Source organism: Dreissena polymorpha, chromosome 10 (genome assembly GCF_020536995.1).
Source record: "Dreissena polymorpha isolate Duluth1 chromosome 10, UMN_Dpol_1.0, whole genome shotgun sequence".
Classification (NCBI taxonomy): Eukaryota; Metazoa; Mollusca; class Bivalvia; order Myida; family Dreissenidae; genus Dreissena; species Dreissena polymorpha.
Window position 1 is genome coordinate 76,674,820 of NC_068364.1, and position 6,149 is coordinate 76,680,968.

The 6,149-nt window shown below is 34.9% G+C and overlaps 2 long non-coding RNA genes across 2 annotated transcripts; one reads left to right on the forward strand and one right to left on the reverse strand.

The window, feature by feature from the left end:
- Positions 1 to 830: 830 nt before the first annotated feature.
- On the forward strand, positions 831 to 3,229 carry LOC127846910 (uncharacterized). The gene is made up of 3 exons (XR_008033730.1): positions 831 to 848; positions 2,368 to 2,532; positions 2,797 to 3,229. It is a non-coding gene; the product is annotated as an uncharacterized LOC127846910 (long non-coding RNA).
- A 994-nt stretch (positions 3,230 to 4,223) lies between these two features.
- LOC127846908 (uncharacterized) lies at positions 4,224 to 5,894 on the reverse strand. The gene is made up of 3 exons (XR_008033728.1): positions 5,798 to 5,894; positions 4,718 to 4,828; positions 4,224 to 4,547 (listed from the first exon to the last, which is right to left on the reverse strand). It is a non-coding gene; the product is annotated as an uncharacterized LOC127846908 (long non-coding RNA).
- Positions 5,895 to 6,149: the final 255 nt, after the last annotated feature.

Genomic DNA, 6,149 nt, shown 5'->3' on the forward strand with positions numbered 1-6,149 from the left:
TATAATATTGACAAAAATCTCCATGTTAAAGTATTTGTAAGCAAAAAAACTAACAAACAACAATTTTCAAGTTTAAGCCAAACCAACGCAATTTCTCAATCCAAAAAATATCCATGTTAAAGTATTTGTAAGCAAAAAAAACCACACAACATTTAACAACAATTTCCCAGTTTGATCCAAAACAACGCATTTTCCCAGTTTGATCCAAAACAACGCAATTTCCCAATGATCCAAATGGGCCCCTGCCCCATTCCCAAAATGGTGACAAAACACTGCCCAAATTCACTCACAGCATAATAAGTCAGCCGTTCAGGCTTAAACATTAAACAGGATACTTGTAATTGAACCACTACTTTAGTAATACAGTTGTGGGAGTAATTTCATTTGATTGAATAATTATATTGAATACAGTTATTTTAATCTGTGACAATTAACATGCAAAATTATGAAATACTGCATGTGGCTTGTGACAGGCCTTTTCCGCTCCATTTTGGGAAAACGCCAATCTGAAATTTAGTGAATTTTGTATCGTGAAAAAAACCCATTTTGGGAAAAAAAATAATCGCAAAACTGGCTCAATTGGGGAAAATAATCGCATGTAAATAGTGTTTCTTATATTTCAAAGAAGCAGTTAACTGGTAAATAACGACTATTTTGATTACATATTATTAAAATTTTACAAAATATTATGAACATGTGTGATAAATTCATTTTTTTTATCTGATTTTGGGGAAAGGGCCTGGCCTTTATTCAGTGTGGCCATACCACGTGGTTTGTGACGTCATTTTGGCTAGCACGCTAAGTAGAAATTTGTAAACATTGGCCCCGCTTAGAAATTTCAAATCCACGTAAGTATCTTATTATTTACTCTTTTTTGACGAAATAACGCGCAGGCTAAGGGAAAAGTTGAGCACTATTCCCGGTTATATAAATATTTGTCACCAGATGAGTAGTTTAGTCTATCATTCGAGGCAAATTCCTAGTTTTTAAGTTACAATGCACGCAAGCACGACAAGCACATTTGAAATCGTCCAAAATATATGTTTTATATTCCTTTTTGCAGTGAACCAATATGTGCGGACGTGATTAATTCCATATAAAATGTGTTTTGTTCGAAAAAATTACCTGAAAACACCACTTAATGAAATTTCTAATGTACATCAACACTTTGGCTAACACGACAAGCAACGAAATTCAAGGCAAGCACGGCAAGTCGATATTCGGCTAGAACGACCATTTGTTATTAATAATGTTTCTGAAGCGATGTTATTGTTGAGGTAATAAACACAAATTTAATATGAATTTCAAAACATTTTCTTGGTCCGGCACAGTAAACATAAAAATATAATGTTGGACAATAACTGCGATGCTGTCTTGCACAAGTGCTATAAACAAATTTGAAGCTTTCACCGAGAACAATCCTTGGAATGTAACAGAGATACTATAAGTCTGAAAAAAGTTCAAACTTAATGTGGCGAATGTCTGACAAACCCTTCTGGAGTCAGGTTTCAATTTAATCTTTTGATTTCGATGAACAGTCCACAATAACTCAACTATCGTTAAAACGAACTAATGCTTATTGTGTCATTTTCGACCTGAAATGGCCCACAAGTCATCCGGGGGTGGCTAGAAGCCGATTCATGTCACACTAGGATGTCTTCAAGCCGACTTTTGTCAACCGGGGTGACTAGACGCCGATTCATGTCACCCTGGGGTAACATGAACCCGATTATAGTCACCCGGTGATGACTAGCGTCGGCTTGAAGTCACCCAAGGGTGACATGAATAGGCTTCTAGTCACCCCCGGCCGACTTGTGGGCCATTTCAGGTCGACAATAAGCCGAACTTATTGATATAAAATGCAACATTTGACGCAACATATCAACACATGTTCCTTTGATCGTTTTATCCTTAAGTGACAGATGCTGACGTATATTAGCACTTGTATTTTTGGTAGGATTAGATAAGTAATATTTGATTAGTAGCATAGTGATGTACGTTTTGATAAAGCAATACTCAATGCACACATAGATTAATAACAAGTGATATATCGATCTGAGTTGCAGTTAGCTTGGCTTTCGATTAATCATACTGTAGGTTATGTCCATGTTCTTTCCAACTGTTAAGGCCATTGCAAGGATTAAACTATACTGTTGTTAACAATGTTTTAAATTGTTGTAAAATGTAGATTTAGTAATGCGCCGTTGTCTTGTAATTATTTATGGCTAAGTAGATGATATATTTGAAACGGTAACACACATGACAAATACATCATATGATTATAATACTCTAATGGTGACAGCACAGTGAATACATAATAACAAATGCATAATTATTTATTTCATTTAACATATTTGATGTTTTTAGATACACATGATGACGACCGAAGAGCGATATATTTGTGCCATATGCGCCAGAGGGTACAAGCACAGGCGCAATTTGGTTTACCATGAAAGAACAAACGCTGGGATGTTACCCTTTTAACTGTTGCGGCGTTGGGTTTTCATCAAGACGACAATTACAAAGATACAGGTCATTATCATATAGCGCTTTTAGTCAGTAGAAAAATCACAGTCGGCTGTCTTATTTTACTTGCGATTCTAAACATTTCGAATTATGTACATTGCAGTTTCACTACATAAACATTATCTTTAGAAAGCTGTGATAAACAGTCTTAATCAAAACGCGTTATAGATGTATAAGATACACATTTCCCAAATCATTAACTAGTTAATTATTGTAAATAAGTAGCAAAGAGTGTACGTGTAGGATTATTATGCTTATGAATGCTTACAGGTGCAATGTACACGGTGACGGAAAAACTATCTTTGCCTTTATTGTGGAAAAGAATTCGCAACGAAAGTAGATTTAGATGCCCACTCTGCCCGGGAACAGCGCACTCGAGAGATCGAGTGCGAGATATGCAACCACAAGGCCACAACACGGGCTCATCTCCGAGAACATCTCAAAACACACAGCGAGGAAAAAACACACGTTTGCCATGTGTGCAAAGCCGCCTATAAACATATAAGTTCACTGTATAGGCACTATGGGCAAAAGCACAAATGACGTGTATACAGTGGTTTTACCTGTTTGTGATTTATTTGTGATTTACCCGTGATTTATTTGTGATTTACCCGTGATTGAATTGTTGCGATAAAAGCATAATCATCAAATCTCAAGCATAATTAACATTTGAACCGTATCTGTTTATACGATGATGTTTACTTGTTGCGTTTTTTTTAACTTTTTTATGTTTTGTTAATGCTACTGTTATATTATAGCAGTTGTGATTTGTATTGTGATTAAAATGTAATTTTATAATTGTGATTAATGCTTTATAATCAGATCTCAAGCATAATTAACATTTGAATCGTATCTCTTTATACCACGATGTTAACTTATTGCGTTTCTTTTCTTTTTATTGTATTTTATTATTTTGTTAACGCTACTGTTATATTACAGCAATTGTGATTTAGATTGTGATTTACATGTGATTCAATGATGCCATTTAACATTGTTTCATTAATTAAAATTATTAATAAAACATACAATGCATTGTGTTACTTTCTGAAACAAAATCTTGAACAATCTTCGTTGTTCGTTAACTGCATGGAGCAAATCAAACGTAAAAAGCAAAGACAACTGAGCATTTGTGTAATATTATACTTTGCTTATATCCAAAATTTCTCAATTATCTATGTGACACACAATGCTTAATGCCGAAATATAAAATGGAGTATTAAATTAGGGCAGTTTAAATGTTGTACAGTTTTGGACAAAAATAGAGTTATTAAAACAACGTTTGAATCAATGCTGCTCAAAGCTTCAATTAATTATTTGCAAGCAATTATGATCGGATTCACAAAGGCGACAATAAACACATACCATTAGCATTTATTTGAGTGAGATAAATATTCGGCACAATTGTGTCGTGTACTGAGAAAACTGGGCATAATGCATGTGCGTAAAGTGTCGTCCCAGATTTGCCTATGAAGTCAGCACAGGCTAATAAGGGACGACATTTTCCGCGTAAAGTGTCGTCCCAGATTTGCCTGTGCAGTCAGCACAGGCTAATCAGGGACGACACTTTCCGCCTAAACCAGATTTTCGCTAAGAAGAGACATTATTTAAACGAACAATTCCATAAAAGCGGAAAATGTCGTCCCTGATTAGGCTGTGCGCACTGCACAGGCTAATCTGGGATGACAAATTTGCGCACAAGCAGTATGCCCAGTTTTCTCAGAACACGACACAATTAACTTAAATAATAAAAATAACACACTATGCATATGAATAATTATATATATCTCGCTCAAGTCAAGCTACTAAAACACATAATTCTTCAGAAAGGCGGTTTCTTATCAAATTTCTTCCATGTCTAGTCCAAGTCTGTACGTAGGCAATAACTTGCTTTCGTTTCTCCTCGCACCGTCCCACCGTACACCTAAATTCCCATGGCAACGGCATTTCGACTCTGGTCAATTTTGGCCTCTTTTGCCTTCGGTTTCACACGCAGTCTCCCCGGGTTGTCAAACTCGTGGTCACTAATATTGAAATAAATACAAATAAATACATTACTACAGTTGGTTGAAAAAACATGTGTTTTTTTTTCTTTTAAATTTTACTTAAAATATTCCGAATGGACATATTACATGTATTTCCATAATAACAGTTTGTGCACGACTAAATAAGCTTTACGGACAAACAAAATTACCGAATATCGGAAGAGCTCTTGATGTTTGGTTCATCTTCACCTTTGCCATCGACGTTATATTGACCAACGAGTTTGTACACATTCTTTTTCGAGGTTGTATAGAAGAAGTGCCTGAAAGTTTTAACAATAGTTTGGGTTGGAATCTAAATGCATCGGAGGTCAATTTAGGGCATAATATGAAATAAACACGACTTATAAGCCTGTTATCCGCGAGTGACTATATGAAAATGGAATTATAACATTTTTAATGGTTTTAATTTTAAGGCAGTGTAGTATATCGACATTAAGTGACTATAACTATAAACATACATAATTATGTTCGCACAACTATGTTCCATATGTATGCATACTTGTTTATTAGTTTTAGCAAAAACTGTTCTCGGTAATATAAGTATTAAATTACTGACCCTTCACCCTCACGGACGAAGAGCCTTATTTATGGTAACATTATGTCTGAATTTCGATTCAGAAGTTTCTTATAAGTGCAGATTTTTATGTTCATCTGTTCTGTTTAAAGATTTTAAAACTTTACTTTTTATACATTGTACACGGCTGAACGCACACAGGACAGGGCACAGAATCACACGAAGACAGTAAATAGACACGAACTATTAAAGGGACACACACATTTAAAATAATTGAAGGATATTGTTTGACAACATAGACGTTACCAATTCTATACTAATAACAACTAGTCGTTCTAGCCGAATATCGACTTGCCGTGCTTGCCTTGAATTTCGTTGCTTGTCGTGTTAGCCAAATTGTTGATGTACATTAGAAATATCATTAAGTGGTGTTTTCAGGTAATTTTTTCGGACAAAACACATTTTATATGGAATTAATCACGTCCGCACATATTGGTTCACTGCAAAAAGTAATATATAACAGATATTTTGGACGATTTCAAATGTGCTTGTCGTGCTTGCGTGCATTGTAACGTTAAAACTAGGAATTTGCCTCGAATGATAGACTAAACTACTCATCTGGTGACAAATATTTATATAACCGGGAATAGTGCTCAACTTTTCCCTTAGCCTGCGCTTTATTTCGTCAAAAAAGAGTAAATAATAAGATACTTACGTGGATTTGAAATTTCTAAGCGGGACCAATGTTGACAAATTTCTACTTAGCGTGCTAGCGAAAATGACGTCACAAACCACGTGGTATGGCCACACTGTTATTGAGGGGAAAAAAGGAAAGTCTTAATTAATCAATTTAACATATTTTACTGTTTTTAAAACAAATTCAAGGCAACAGATTCTAAACTGGATCAGGTTATATTATATATTTAAAAGTTAAAAAAATAAATTAAAAAAATTGGAATTGGGAATATTTTTTTTCAATTGGGAAAAAAACAACCAGATTTGCATTGGGAATGGGGCTGAAATTCAGCTCCATGGCATAGGCTGGAAAAGGCCTGTGTGACATTGTA